Here is a 16,849-nt window from a genome sequence, read left to right as displayed (position 1 = left end):
CTGTACAGGGTTTACATGGAATACAATAAATAAGACTTGAAGTCACACATTGAATGATGGGGACAAAAAGCAATATTGAACCTCTAACTCATTCAAGTAGTTGGATGAGTTGGATCTTGTGGAAAAAATAAGAGATCCTGTAACTAAAGAGTGTATCATAATGCATACACACAAGGGGATACACTCAAAGTTGTCCTGGCAACCTTAAATCTAGAATTTCCTAACTTCCCAGCATTTGACCTTTCAGCTTGTAGATCTTTTCTATGTAATATGCATATCTACCATCATATGTGGTATAAATATGTAGGTGCTAAGGTTTTCATAGAATCATTAAAAGGTAGGGCTGGAAGGCATATTGAGACTTGAATTTGTAATCATTTATGACCAAACCCTCAGAGGAAACAAACTGTGCACTCAGGGAACTGCATGTGGAGCCAAAGAACAGCATTTTCAACTTCAACTGACAGCAACTAGCATGTAGCAACTCTTCAGCTTCTGTTGCTGGACAAAGATGAAAGTAGCGCAAATACCCTTATGCACTCCTAAACATGGAATTGTTGCCCATACCCTCTCCACTCCCCTAGCCTAACCACAGATCTTTCCCTTGTGTCCATGCATAGAAAATTGACATGGCACTCAGTTCCTAGGACACAGGAATGTGTAGAGTCTCTCTCCATGGGCTTTCTGTATCTTGGCTCTCATGTACAGTGTAAACACTGTGTTGCCAATGTGTTTCTGGGTTTGTTCTCTGCAGTTGAGGGACAATGATCTGGCCTTTAGTTTTCTCAACATTTGGGCCAAATTCTACATTCAGAGTCAAGTGGCCTATACAAGGACAGATTTTGGCCCTATGACATCCTGAAGAAAGTTATTTTTACATTAATTTATGTCTGTATTTCCTGTCTTTACCCAGGACTCAAAGATGCTTTTCTCTCTTTCTCTCTCTCTCTCTCTCCCCCCCCCCATTGTAATCCCCAGCACCCCACTTGCCATGTATGGCAATCCGCAGGGCTGAGTCATTCCTGACTCCATCACTGGGGTAGAACTCAGCAGCCATGTAGGAGCTGAATGATCACGAAGCATAAGCAGCCCACCTAGCTCCTCTAGGCTTTCTGCTACAGGCATACTTTGGGCCAAGATTAGGCCCATTATAAACATTTTCATTTCTATCAAAACTAGTTTTGTAGTTACAAGCTAGGGTGTGATACCCTTACTTACAGTGAATATTTACACCATAAGCGGGCCCACTGAAATCAATGGCACATTCTATCAGGTAAAATACTAAATGTGTGTAAGGGTATCATAATCTAGCCCTTAATTTTTGCTATGGCTTTCAGCCAAACCTAGAACAGAGAGAAATAGCCTAAACCTGCAATTTTTGCTCACATAGGTACTCCTTATTGTTGCAAGTGGTCTCTTTCAGTTCAGTCGGACTAGTCTTGTAATGCATTATCATTTGGGGAAATCAGCGTATGGCTGGGAGTCAGGAGGCCATGAGTTTTAATTCTGCCTCTCCAACTGGCTGTGTGTCTTTGCACAAGTCATTTTGTCTTTCTGTTTTCATTTCTCCATCAGTAAAATTGGGATGATACTACTGACCTATGTAACTCAGGGGTGCATTGTGAATCAATGTATGTACAGTGATTTGAACATACCAAGTTCTCTAAAAAGGCAATGTACTGTTCTATGGGGTGGGGTTTCCAGGATCTAGCCCCATAGTACTTAGTTAAAACATGTACATTTGTTACAATACAGAACTTGCCAATATAAAAATTTCTTTCTAATCAGCTTTCCAGAAAACTTTTTCTAACCCAGAGCTAGTTTCTCTGTGATTTTCTGCCATCATTAGATAATGTTGCTAAGCACTGCCACACAGCGGGACAATTTACTATTGCTTCAAGGCAGACCTGGCATTATTATCTGAAGTTGCAAAGGCACATTTTTCTTGATGTTTTAGTACATATTTCCTAAAAGCTGTGGTGGCAAAATAAATAAAATTTGGTTGTAAAGTGCTGGAGATTGAGTGTTCAGCACCTCAGTCACTGGACCGTTTGTAACTAGAATTTTCAGTTAATAGAATTTCAAATTACGCTGCTTGAAAATAGTGAAATTAAAAATAATCTACCTGATAAAATCTAAACATATACATGTTTAGAGTTCTTTACTAGGTCAGAAATGTAGGATTCCAGTCTGCAAGGGGATGAGTGCTTTACTCTTACTGGAGGAACTGTAGTGATTATTGCAAATACTGAGGTTAATTAACTGCAGATACTTATTTAGGGCCCAAGTCATTGTCCAGCTTAGGCTGCTGTGCAGGAGCAGGTAGGGGACTTAAGACCTGAAATGGAGGCTCTTGTGTTCACCCCAGACCTTGGATCCAGGCATGTTGGGGTAATCAGGTGTTGCATGCCTTGCGTTCCACTCCTGGAGCCAGTTGTTAAAGATTGGACATAGAGGAGTGTGTAGTTGTCATGACCCACAGCCAACGCAGAGGACAAATTACTAACCATTCAGGAGCAAAGTGGGTATAGGGATGGAATTGTAACAGAAGCTGTACTCCACCCCATACAAAAGACAGATTATACATGCACATGCTAGCACCTAGTTACCTGAAACAGTTGGCAGTTTTTAAGGCTCACTGCCATAGCACAGCATGCCTCTACTTTGCAAACTATAGATAAACGAAAGGGTAGAAATTACTATCACTATTTTAGTGAAATTACTATCACTATTAGTGTTGACCGTGACTGGGACCATTACATGTGTTAGGTGCTGTAGAAATACATAGGAAGATGCAGTCACTAGCCTGAAGAACTTACTATCTATAACCTTCATCTGTACCACTCAAAAATTATACTGGAATTATAAAAGTTTTCCATATGCACATTTGTTTATATGCCACAATCATATTGGTGTTTGTCTCCCCCTTCCTCTGATACAGTTCTTTTTGTTGAGTGTATCCAAAGTTTTCCCTAAAAATGTGGTGTCTGAAGTTAGATTCCTAGGTCATATATAGGCATTTAAATAAGTGGCTTGATTTTCAAAAGTGCTCAGCAGCCAGCAGCTTCTACTGAGTTCAACTGGGTCCTCAGCACTTTTGAAAATCTGGCCATTTATTTAGGTGCCTGAGAGCCTAAATTCAGGCACCTATTTTTGAAATTCCTCTGCCATGTAATTATATTTTCCTACCTCACAGAGGTGTTGAGAGGATAAATCTATTAAAGATTGTGAGGCACTCAGATGCTGTGGTAGTGGGGGCCAGTTAAGTACCTAAGATATATAGAAGTACCTAAAATATTCCATTAATATTTTTAATTACAGCTAAAATGAACTTTCTTGATTTCTCTAAATCTACTGGTATGTGCTTCTGCTGTCACGTACAAGATTATGGTGGCCATGGAAGCAGACAGATAGATGGATGTAAAACAATGAGAGAAATATTTTCACATCAGTCATGACACAGAATTCTCCATGTATAGGGCCCTACCAAATTCACGGTCCATTTTGGTCAATTTTACTGCCAGGATTTTTTTTAAAATTAGCAAAAACATCTGAAATTTCATGGTGGTGTAACTATGGGGGTCCCGACCCAAAAAATGGTCAGAATGAGAGAGATGCAAGACTATTGTGGGGTGGGGGAGATGTGGGGTTGCCACTCTTACTTCTGCCCAGCTCCTGGCAGAGGTGCTGCCTTCAGAGCTGGGAAGCTGGAAAGGAAGGCCTCTAGCCGGGTGCCCAGCTCTAAAGCCAATGCCACCATCGGCAGCAGTGCAGCAGTAGTCTTTTAGCTGAGTCAGGGGCTGATAGCTGGAGCTGCAGCCTCCCCCTGTGGGGAGTTAACAGCTGGAGCCGTGGAGCTTCCTGCACCCGGAGGAGATCCCAGAGGTGGGTCTGACCCAACCCAGGAGCAGCACCTGCAGAGGAAGAGAGAGTCTCATCCCTCCCAATTCCCAGACATGATTAGCAGCTGGAACCCTAGGCAGGGTAGGAGCCTCTGATGGGGCACCAGATTGCACAGTCCATGACATGTTTTTCACAGCTGTTAATTTGGTAGGGCTCTACCTATGTATCTCAGTGTGGGGTTCTGTATGCAGCTTAGTAACATCATGTAGATTTGGATGGGCAGACACTTCTGCTTATAAAAGAGGTTTAGGGTATTCATATAAGGGTAGTAAAGATCATATTTGGCCTTTGGACTGTGCACTCAACTCTCATTCAGATCAGAGTCCTGAATGTGCATGTTCGCCCTATGCAATTGTTAACCTTTATAGAGAGAGTGCATCACTTTTATAAGCAGTCTGAAACCACCCAAAATTTATTTCTGATTAAGTGCAATTCCTCTCAACTATCCCTAAACTGACCAATCAAAGAAAATTGTGGCCCAAAGACATGAAATGTCTTTTTACCACTGAAGCCTGCAATGCAGATCAATGGAGGCTATATTTTAAATAAGAAGACACAAAACGGAGAGAATGTCAAGAGATAAAGTGCATCGGGCTTCCCTGAGTATTTGAATTTTCTCTTGCAAAGTCAGATGGTATTGAAATAGTAATGCAGTGCTTCTTGCAGCCCCTTGGGGTGACTGCACTTTTACAAGGCAAGTCGTTGAAAGAATCCATCACAAAGTCTACATGATACAATTTAATACAGGGGTTTTCCATTAAAGAACTTGGCTACTAAGCTTACCACAGACTTTCTTCCTAGCAATGAGGTCAACCCCCTGTCAAAGTCACAACATTGTACCCTTAAGTGGATCTATTGCTTACTGCTTAGTCCTCACCAGAGCAGAGATGAACCAGAATATGAATACATATATAGTTACACATAACAACTGTGCAAGTAAAATACAAGCAACATTGTTAAACTATATCAGTATTGTTTTTTAAAAGTGTCAAGCAATAATACATGAGAAATAAAAACAAGTCTGTCACCTTCCTAAAATATCTCTTAATGTGCAGTAACACCATAAAAGCTGCCTTTGTTTATTACAAATAGTAAAACTGTAGTGTTAAACTAATCAGATCAACTGCATAATTTTTGGTGAAGAGGTCCTTATGAAATGGAAAATGAACTCCAAACTGGAAGGCTTATTGCTTCTTGATAAAAAGCAGTGAGCTTTAAACATCAGCTAGTCAGGTGATAAGTTTGTCATTTCTCAGCTGCGTTCCTGGTGGGAAGTTGTCAAGAAGGCTTGACAGCCTTTAAACTTGCATTTTCCCTGTTTATGAACCTCATGTTGCTCTATTAAAACTACTGGGAGGTTAGGAAGGGAGCCACAGTAACAGCCGTTCTATTAAAATATATTTGCAGCAGTGGATGTTGAGCAATGTTTATGGTGTGAAAATATGTGTGATTTCTGAAAAGAAATTTTCACCACCCTTCAGATCTGTTCTTTCTTGTCTAATTGTGTCCAGCTACTGTGGGGGACTGAGAAATATTAATGATTAATTACCTAAGTGTCAGAGAAGTACAGGCTTGTAATACATCATTAGAAGCCAGAGATCAGGGAGCCTGAATTAAAATGGGAAGCACTGAATGAATATATTACTGCTCTATACAATTAACAGCACAAGCCAGAAATCATTTACTTTCATAATTTAGAACAATGGCAGCTCTCCAGTGAAAACATATTTACGGTAATTTTACACTGCTCTCTACAGGCTTTGTACAAAAGGGAGAGAGATGAATTAATATGCACCAAAGCAGCAGAGAGAAACCCGTCATTGAACTGTTCTTTTCTTTTTAATCAATCCAGCTTCTGAATAGGTGGAGAGCATCCAGATTATAGAGGGCAAATCAGCATTAGAGGATTAGCCTCTGCAATGTGATGAACTGAGGCTGACTTTTATCTGACGAGGTCTTCTCCATTTTAGCCCAGGTCCAATCAGCAACTTCAAGCTAACCAAACTAAAGTTACACAGACCTTCTGTCTTTACAGTTCTGATTTCCTTTCCCTATCACAATTAATCCTGCTGTCCTTGAGAAGATGTCTAGTGCTGATAAATGTCTCCCATTTCACATCTGCAAATGTGGGATTGTATAGGAATTTGTAGTAATATTTAATAGTGGTTGGGGTCCCATTAAGCTTCAGAGGTTCTTAAATTGCTTCTTGGAGTTTATTTGTCAGATAACTTAGAGTATAAAAGTAGCACCATAAACATTAATTGAACAGCCATTAAGCAGTATGACTGTTTGTTCTTGGTTGATAGAGGACATAAAGCTTCACGTCCTGTAGTGGAAACAATTAGACCCAATGATGAACATGCTATCAAATATACTATTACTAGTTTTAACTTCACCAAATAGCAATCAGCTGTAGTCAAAAACATATGCAAGTGTTAGAAAGTCATATTTATACTGTCATGTCATACCCTGTTATAAATTTCGTAGAGTTCTCATACTTTATGCTAATGGCAAAGACTAATGGTAGTCATTATCTCCATTCATTCTCACAAAAAACTTCCTCAAGAGAGGCTGATCGTAACTAGAATGCTGTTTAAAATTAAACTGTTTTTCTGAAACACAGAATGTAAAAAACACTTAAATACAGGAGGTTGGCTGGTTAATTTATTTTGTTTTGGGTATGTTTGACAACGACACTGTTGTTAACTTTGCCATGCATTGAATTGATATCCTTTTCAGCAATGTCTTTGGCATGCCGTATTTCAAAAAGCTCTATGCGGGGCAGAGGGGAGGTGGTGGGTAGGTAAACCTCATCAAAGGAAACCAATGGCTGGAATAAATCTGACACAGTCCCTTTGGAGGCTTAATATTTTTTAACAAGGACACTGAATTTCCTCATCCATTTCTTATTTAAGTTATGAATTCTGCTTACTTGACAGGTACAGAGCACTTCATTATGTGCGCGAACAGAAATGCTTAAACAGATGAAGCAGCTATTTGCATCTGATAGGAACTAAGTGGGACATTAAATTAATGCCAAACAAGTGAGTGCTCATTTTAGTTTTGTTATAAATGGCCGAGGTATAGCAATAATGTGTTGACTCTCATGTGCTGACAACTTCTGTATTTCTTCTAAACTTGGCTTATATTTAGTGATGGGACAAATTCCTACTCTGCATGATAAAATTAGCAGCGGATACATTAGTAATTGAGGAAGCAACTCCTAAGAAATGCCATAGTTCACCAGGAATGTTAGTGATTGACTGGTTTTAAAGGAAGGCTGCTGTCATACATATGTATTTACTGAAACCTCAAGTTAAGAGCCATTGTTTATAGCCTGTGTGGTATCAAATCAACATCTTGCTTTTAGGAAATGTCAAGTCATTTGCATAGTTGCATTTTCCCACTCCATGACCAGAGTGCCTATACTCATCTTGGCAGTGTGCTGGGTTGCCAGAATCCTAGTTCTTGTGTGACTGTGTCTTCTAGTTTATAACCAAATAAACACAATAGCACACTTGCTCTAAACAATGGGTGGAACATGATTGAATAAAAGAGCAGTTCATTGTATAACATGACCACTTTCAGTATGCCTCAGGTCTGCAGTTTATATGGGGTGAGATCATTCTTTCCCTTATATAAATAATGGGCATTAAACACATAAATTTTACTGTTGACCCAATCTTGTCAACTTCTTACTCATATATTAAATTTGATGAGACTTCCAGTGGACTAAAATACTGCTCAATGGGCCAAATTCCCTACTGATATAAATTGGCACTATAGCATTAATGTCAATGGAACAGCACCAATTTAAATCAGCAGAGAATTCAGTCCAAACTGAGTTAGGGCAACAGAAACAGGTACTATATTACTAGACTGACTGGACATATATGTCACCTCTGTTAAATATTCATGCAGACTATAGACACTGATTAGGCATTGCACAAATGGACTCAATCTATGTTGTTGTTTTGTAAACAATTGTCATCGTATTTTATAAATAAGTTGCTAAATTGCAGAGAATTTTAGCATGAAAATCTGTCTCAGGGTATTCTCCCACACGTCGTATGTGATTTGTCATCAGCTAAAAAGCAGATAGTTCCAACCTGAGTTTTCGAATATATTAATGTCATCTTGTAGCATTGTGAATAAGTTGTGATAAGATTTGATAAAGTAGCACTGTCTTTAAGACAATACACAGCACCATAAATGTAATTTCTTCCTTTTATGTATGTTACTGTTGTTATTCACCAATATTATACTATACTAATGTGGTAGCTCTATGTACAGTTTGGTATTAATCTTACTCTGTTTAAAATACTTGATTTGAAATCTTTTTAGTATAAGAAACACTTGAACAGTTTTTGTTGTCACTCAAAGTAGGAGATAAGTCTCAGAGATTCATATTCATATAATTAAGTAATGTCTCTATCTATTAGACATCCTCGAAACATCCTGAAAATGACTCAGCTGAGGAAATAACAGTATTTTTTTTTTCTTTGTGGTATCGGAACATGCAGATGCTGGAAATCAGTGAATATCAGATGAAGGACTAAATGTACTAAAATATATGTTCATGTACAAGTATTTCAAAATAACTTCTGCAGTAAAACCTAACATTATGCTGCATTAATTAAAACATGGAGAGTAAACTGATTTTATTATTATTAATCTTCAGTGAATGGATACAATATTTCATGAGTTTATTTTCCATTCTATGGACACCACACTATACCTTCCCTAAATGTTAATGGCAATGATGCAAGACAAATCTATGCCCCCTATAATTATCTGACTTTTTAATGAACCGACTAGATAAATGAATAAGATCGTGCACTGCTGGATGATTTTATAGCTAACCACAGAGGTAAATATTTCTAAATACACACATGAGAAAGAGGGAGGGGAAACTCTATAAAATAGTCACATGCCATTTAACAAGGCTTTATGATTCACACCGCGATACAGTGGACTTAATCCGATTCAGAAAGGAAATTATTCCCCCATTTTTCTCAATTGCTCCCCATTCTCTGTATTCTTTCAGTGGAATTTACGTTCTGGTTATACAGTGAATATGATATAGCCTGGTAACTTTTGCACCTTTTGTAAGTGTGTGCCAGGTACTTAAGAGGCATCATCTTGAGTATTGTTTGTCCTCTATGTCTGAAATAATCATCAGATTTGTTATCTCCAGGCAGTTATCGCTCCTACAGAAGCAAACACAGATGTTTATAAGCCTTCTAGTGAATGTACAGTGGCATTTATCCAAGCTTTGTAGGTCACTTGATGTTCAAAGCAACAAAACAAATAAACAAAAAACCTTCTCTTCCCATCGTAATAATTAAGGATAAATATTCCTGTATTTGTATATTTGAGGACTTCCTAATACACAAAACTACTAAGATATACAATGATTTCTCCCACATGGTGGTGTTATAAAGTAGCAATATGTTCTATTTGAGTACAATTCTACTGTGAAAAGTGACTCTAAAAAAGGCATCAGGTTTATTGTCTCTCAGAGTCTCCAAATCAGATTTCATCCATTTAGAAATGAAAAGCTGGTTTTCTATTTGCCAGCCCTGTAACCTCTACCTGAAATCAGAAAATCAAACTGTTCTGTGTGGCTTATGTCTCAACACCAATACTGATGCTTCTGCAGGCCAGCAAATGCTTTCCCTTACACTTGTGCAGTCCCATCCCCTTCATATTTTGCCCTCAGTTACACCTATGCCCTTGATTACACCTCTTTGGTAAATTGCACTGGTCCTCTGATGGCAGAATTTGGATATGCAACTAGTATGGAGTTGACACTTCTACTGATCTATGTATCTCTGTGTATTAGGGTTTTACATAGTACCCCCAGGAATGGATTATGACTTACTCCTCTGCACAGGCATGTAGTCTAGTACTTGATCTAAACTACACAGTTAGGTCAGTTTACCTACATCACTCAGTGCTATGAAAAAATTCATGCCCTATGCGAAGTAATTAAGCTAACCTAAGCCCCATTGTAGACACCACTAGGTCAATGGAAGAATTCTTCCGTCGACCTACCTACTGCCTCTTGGAAAGGTAGATTTACTAGAGTAACAGAAGAACTGTTTCTGTCTCTGTAGTGAACATCTAGAGCTCCACAGCAGTATAGCTGTGCTGTAGTGCTTCTAGCATAGATATGCCCTAAAAGGGAGAAAAGGAACCAAATCCTTGCACCCCTACCAGTTTACCTAGACCTTGTTGTATAGGGGCATGGAGGGGTTACTGGGTGCTGCACTCCTGCTTGCTTCTCCTGTGACGCAAGTGGGAAGATTAAGTCAGGGAATGGCCAGCAGCACTGAACCACAGCCGGATGGTGGAGGATAATAATTTGCTGCTGCTATAAGCCAGCAGCAAAATACTACCCACGAAACAAGGAAGGAATCACAATTCTTTCCCTGCGATGCTACTGGGATGACAGCTACTCCCCACCCCTTAGTATGAGTTGTGTCTCTCACCTGGTCCACACCTAACACTTAGGTCAATCTAATTATGTCAAAGTTTACGCTCCTGAGATATAGCTAAACTGACCTAAGCCCCAGTATAGACACCACTAGGTCAACAGATGAATTCTTATGTTCACCTAGCTACTGCCTCACTCGGGGTGGAATATGAACAGCAACAGAAAACCCTTGCTGTAGAATGTGTAAACTACAGTCGTACAGCAGCACAACTGCAATGCTTCAGCTGTGCTGCTGTAGTGTAGATATAGTCTGAGAGGTGGAACCTAGCGCATAGCATCCAAGTGCATACATCTGCATAGTGAGCTCTACAATGGTCTTCCAGGAATATTCTGCCCTTTGCTTTTCCCCAGGTCAGCCAAAATAGAATCCAGCTTGCTGTCTCTTAGCTGTGATGGCAGAGTAGTGCAAGGGGCAGAGAGTTGTAGGAACAGCAGTGATCTGTATGCCATGTATAACCTGTATGCTCAAAAGGTCTGTTGTACCTTCCTCCGCCCCTTTTGTCTCCTCTCCCTCTTTGAATACCTGTGAAGTGACTTTTCTCCTCCCCCTCCCTTCTGGAATGCCTGTGGGATGAATGGGCTGCTTGAGCAGCTGGAAGTTCAGAAGAGCTTCCAGGTAGACAAGGTGTCTGGCACTCTGATTAGCAGCGATAACACACCCAATGCATGGACGCTGCATGAACACTGCCCGATGTGGACTGTGACCAACCACACGCGGCCAAGTCATCTGTAGTTGCAGGCCATGACACTCTGATTAGGCAGCAATCACACACCCAATGCATGGATACTGCCCAATGTGGACTGTGACCAGCCAGACGCAGCCAAGTCATCTCTAGTCACAGGCCATGAGGAGCAGATCCTTAAAGGGGGAAGGAGCAATGTGCTCAGGAGTGCATTCACAAGATTGTACCTCTCATGAAGGCCCTTTGCCCAGCCACCTGGCCAGCGGTTCGCAGCATTGCATTCCATTGTGCCTCAGGAAGACTTACCTGCATCGCACCATCCCTCACTGCGCTGTGGGAGATTTACCTTGAAGGATCCTCACATTTCCAGTGCCGTGCCTGTCCTTGGAGCATGAGTATGTGAGTGTGAGTGTGACACCCCCTACCCCCACCGCCTTCTTTTGAGCTTAGCTATCAATATAATAAACGTGCTGATTTCTGCCAAACTCTGGTGGGTCATTAGTCCTCCCTAAGCGTACTATCTGGCCCAATTTCGGGTAACATTACTCTGTCAGGAACACAGAGCAATACAACTAAGAGAGAGTGAGTTTGATTCAATTCTGATTCACTTGAGGAAGAGCAAAGGACAGAATGCTCCCCAAAATCCACTGTGGATCTCACTAATATTTAAAAAATCAAATATGAACTTTTGAATAAGATGATGAATTTTTATATAACCCCCTTTTCTAAATATAGCTGCAATTTAAGTGTTTTAGCAGGAGAATTTTACAGTAAAAAATCACTATTACATCCAAAAGGGCTTTTCTTAGATTATAAAAGCCTTCATGGCTGATGACCTGCAGAAACTCCATGGCCTGCAGAAACTTCAGCTACACAACTGAAGGGGCTACATCATGTTATTAGTGGATACTACTTGCAAAAGCATGACTCCAATACTAACTCCTCCAGCCCAGCTGCCAGCTGAGAACAACATCAGGAGACATGCTGAGCATGATCCCCACATCCCCTAATTCTTACATATTATTATTTATTATTCTTTTGTGTTGTACTGACCATTTCATATAGAATATAAATCATAAGAACATGAGAACGGCCATACTGGGTCAGACCAAAGGTCCATCTAGCCCAGTATCCTGTCTTCCAACAGTGGTCAATGTCAGGTACTTCAGAGGGAATGAACAGAACTGGTAATCATCAAGTGATCCATCCCCTGTCGCCCATTCCCAGCTTCTGGCAAACAGAAGCTAGCGACACCATCGCTTCCCATCCTAGCTAATAGTCATTGATGGACCTATCCTTCATGGTCCGTGCTATCTCATATGAAATAGGCAATACAGTACAGATATATTATACACTTGATGGCAAGATGAAGGTTCTGTTGTATACCAACCTCAGGGAATACTGTCAGGGTGGGTTCTTCCCTATTGCTATCTGTGTAATTTTAAAAGGCCTCAAAGGCCAAAGAATTTCTCTCTGTCTTACAGCTCAGAAACAACAGATTCCATCAGGGATATGCAGAAGGTCTATGCAGACTCAATTTCTATCCACACCCTCTCTCTACAAATATTAGTAACCAGGTTAGGAAGAGGGGACACTTCCTTGCATGGGGTTCCCTACCAGAATCCTTCAGTGAGAGAGATCTCAAACCAGCTAAGGAATTCTCAGTGTCAGCAGACACAGCCGCACTAGAATGCCAAGGTGAGGCAAGGCTTTCCGTTTCATATATACCCTCCAATCCTGACTCCTATGAAATTAGAGAGCCAGCATCCTCCTCACCGTGCAGGAGAGTTATATCTACCTTTGGGCTTTGTCTCTACTGCCCCAGATAGAAGCAGAGAACAGGACCTTGAGAAGAGTATTGTGATGTATAAGGGGCATTAAAATGTGAGCTGTCCTCTCTCTCCAGGATGCTGTGCATATCCCTGCTGTGGAGCTTTTGCTTTTCCTCTTTGACCTTATAATGGTGGTTGGCTGTTCTCCTGGATAGGCCAGGCTCCTGCATAGGCAGTCTGTGCAGCCTGGAGAACTGCTAATACTTTCAGGTACATACAGCCCCATCTGTCTAATGTTTAGGTAAAGTCCAACATATAACAGGTCTGAATGATGTGTAAGGGGCTGTTGGCCATTTAATGAAATTTAGTGGGTTTTTTGGTTGCCCCCCTCCCAATACCAGAAGAAAGAGGAAGGGCCAAAGAGGAGTCAGGGTCCTGAGACTGGCAATCTCCAGGGCCAGTGGAGAGAGGCCAGCACTCCAAGTCAGACAGATGGACTTAGCAGGTAGGCCAATGAGAGAGTCAAGTGCCCAGGCACTGTTGTCCATGTGAGCTGTGGCTGCCAAGGCCAAATAAGGGAGAGCCAGAGCAGAAGCCCAGAGCCAGAGCAGCAGATATCAGCCACACCAACGGTGAGCCAGGGCTGAGATACAGTGGGAAGCCATGGAGCCAGAGCTGGCATAGTGGAAACCTGCCATGCTGCAAGTAATACTGGAACTGAGTACAATGAGTGGCTGGGTAGAGTGAGGGGGAGACATCGACAGACAGGGCCTCTGAAGGCTGGACTCGGGGTGGGGGTGTAAACCCAGTGGGGGAGGGGGCTGATAGTGGGGAGAAGGGTCCTGTCACCTAGAGCCTGGGGACATGTAGCCAGAACCAAAACAGGGGTCTTACCCATGGTATCACTACAGCATAGTCAGGGCCTGGGAGGGAAGCCAGGGAGGTGTGAGGAATAGACTGTGAAAGTTTCTTAAGTTCCAGAGACTACTGTATATGGTGTCCCTGTGTCCTTAAGGCAGGGTTCCTGGATCTTTTAACCTCTTCCATTTTTCCATTATGTCATTACCATTGCTGTTTAATAAATTAAGTTTGATTTAAACTCAATGTAGAGATCACTGGTTCAGGGAAATGACCAGGGAGGAAAGTGTATGAGGAAAGTGTACCACTCTAGCCTCTGTCCTGATCAACCCATGCTGAGACGGGGGGTTAAGAGGAATCCTGGACTCAGCCTTATCAGGGTCACAAGGAGTCTGCTGGATGGGAAAGTGGAAGAGGAGTCTTTGAAGTCAGACAGGCATCTGGGTAAAGGGTTTTGGAGCGAGGACTCAGATCCTTCTGCTATCCGATTCCACCGGGGTAATATAGAAGTCAGGAAGTTCCCCACAATGGCGGGATCAATTCCCCCACTTACAGATAGAAAATTTTAATTATACTGAAGCTGTGAATAGGAGAACGTTACAATGAGCTGTGAAAACTGCACCTTTGTCAGTAGCAGTTAATAGGCTGAGAGAAATTCAATGGCCTTGAGATACTTTGAGTGAATCAGGAGAAGGGTGTGCTCAGGAGCTGTAAGATGTTACCAAAGTGGATAAATAATGAGAGCATGAGACGCACCAATGGAAATGCCTGGAGGAATCTTTCACTGACATCTGGGGGAGGGTAGGAGGGAATGGTTGCATGAATATCAGGCTCCTTGCTGGTAGTGATGGGAGCAGCAGTGTACAGAGGCACTCTATTAGTGCCATGATGCAGTCAAACAGCTTGACAGTGGTGATGCTGCTCCATCCATACTGGCAAGCAACCTCCCAATCCTGCAGCCTCTCTCGCCTCACCCATTAGAAAAGTGTCATGTATACTTCCCCACTGTTCCATTTGTGGCTCACTATCAAGAGGCGTCCATATTCATCAGCTCTTCCTTTCTACTTCCCAGTTCAGCTGAGTCCATCCCCTTCTTGAGAGGGTGCCTGCCCCTTCAGCAGTCCCCTTCACTCTTTTGTCCCCTTCCTTCTGAGGTTCCTGTTCCTCTCTTGTCCATCATCTTTAGCAGGCCGTTCTCCATTGTGTGCTGAATCTGTGTTTAGAACTGTACTACGCACTGACACTGCATCTGTGAAAAAATTGTACACATAAAGACCAGAGAGGAACATGGACAGTGTTGATAAACCAATGGGACCATTTAAAAACAGAGGAAAAAGAGGACTCCATTACTGCTTCTAGAAACCATTTACCTGCATAAACTTCTTGAAGTATTACGTGTCCTCTAAAAGTCTTTGAGCTCCATCAGTCATGTTCAAAAAGCTTAAGATACCAACATTTCATAAAGGTAGGCTTGTGAACTTATACTTTTCTCTGGGGATGATGGCCAGAGTGTGGGAGCTGGCCAGTGAGAAATGGGCACTGCATTTGGTATTTCCTCACAGAAGGGTTTAACTTTATGTGGATGGGCCACCCACAATTAAAATTGTCACCTTTCCTCCATCTTAGAAGGGCCTTTTCCATTTTCCATGCATCTTTCCTTTCACCCACTGAACACCCATCCTTTACCACACAATGTCTGCTCATGCCTCACTTGGGACTCTCAGTTATACAGTCTTTGGGCAGCTTATCTGCACCACCTACATTCCTTGCGGTTCTGTCCTTCAAATCTTACAGCCAGTTCCAAGTGAGCAATGACTAGCAGGGGAGGGGATCAAGGATGAATGGAAAGCTGCAGTGCTAGAGGGAAGCAATACAGGAGGCAGCAACTTCAGCTCAGTATTTGGAAGCAGCCACTCTCACATAATCCCTCAGATAGAAGCTGTAGGAGTAACAGTTATCCCACAGTGAAGACCTTGGAATATTTGATGAGATGAAACCTAGGCAGACTCTCAGTAGCAGCCGTGAGTCAGCCTTAACATTGTATTGAGATAGGAATCACCCAGGAGAAAATGCTGTCAAATCAGGAACCTCTATTGATGCTAGATCAGACCAGAGCATGACAGTGAAATAGTGACATTTTCCTATTGTTCCTGAGAATGCCAATATCAGGACCTAATCAGGAAATAAGGATGGACAAGTAAACAACACGCATCACCCTGGAATAGCAGAACTTGCATATCTATTTAAAGACTCTGCAGATGTCAAAGAGTTTTCCAAATCCTAAGATTGGAAGGCACTTCAAGAGAAGTAAAGACAGTGGCAGATAAGGCTATTTTTAATGAATACTACTTGCAGACAAGTCATAAAGGCACTGGGTGCCAATTTAAAATATGCTCCCACTTTTATATTATGTATGCCTAGGGAGAATCAGGTGCTAGGACCTCTGAACATGACCTAGTTGGAGAAGTTAAAAACAACCAAGGCGCTGGTAGAATATCCAAATCTTTCTTCAGAAAACCAACAGAGAACAAACTGGTTACCCATAGTAGCCACTTATGCAGATGAGAAATGTAAAGCATACCTCAGTACTGCAATCATGAAGGGTTAATGTACAAAACTAACATAACAAGCCCATCCAAAGGTAATGGTGGGAGGATTATCACTCCTTGAATGGAGTACAGCTTCATGCCTTGAGTACAAGAACTGTCAGGGTAGTGGGCTATGATTAATTCTATAATTCCCCAGAGTACACGATAGGGTGTCCCAGACAGTGGGATTCTATTATATGTATGGTTTTTGTTGCCTGTCCCAGACTACTTTCTGCTTTTGCTATGTATGTTTTGAGATGAGGAGTCGGCTTTTCAAAGCTCTCAGCAATGATATAACTGCTTCCTTAGAGGTCAGTGGAAGTTTTTTACAGATACTGCTAATAAGCTGAGGGCAGACCATTGATCAATAAAACAGAAAATAATGAGAATATTATAATACTATCTAATTATATTTACTTAATATTATGTTTGTGTCTTGAAACTCTGTTGTGCATCAAGCAGATGTTTCCATTGGTATTCACAATGATCCCCCTTAAGTACTTGCCATGAGAGGTTACAGTGAATTTAGAACCCAGGATTGTACAT

The 16,849-nt window shown here is 41.5% G+C and overlaps 1 protein-coding gene across 2 annotated transcripts in view; it reads left to right on the top strand.

The window, feature by feature from the left end:
- KHDRBS2 (KH RNA binding domain containing, signal transduction associated 2) overlaps positions 1–16,849 on the top strand; it is a 679,144-nt gene that overhangs the window by 647,624 nt on the left and 14,671 nt on the right. For both annotated transcript variants that reach the window (XR_012655496.1, XR_012655495.1), the window contains one exon: positions 6,843–6,947. The gene's annotated coding sequence lies outside the window, so the exon portion shown is untranslated. The remainder of the gene's footprint in view (positions 1–6,842; positions 6,948–16,849) is intronic.

Source organism: Chelonoidis abingdonii, chromosome 3, assembly GCF_003597395.2.
Source record: "Chelonoidis abingdonii isolate Lonesome George chromosome 3, CheloAbing_2.0, whole genome shotgun sequence".
NCBI lineage: Eukaryota > Metazoa > Chordata > Testudines > Testudinidae > Chelonoidis > Chelonoidis abingdonii.
Note: the sequence above shows the minus strand (reverse complement) of the source record. Positions and strands in the feature narration are given on the sequence as shown.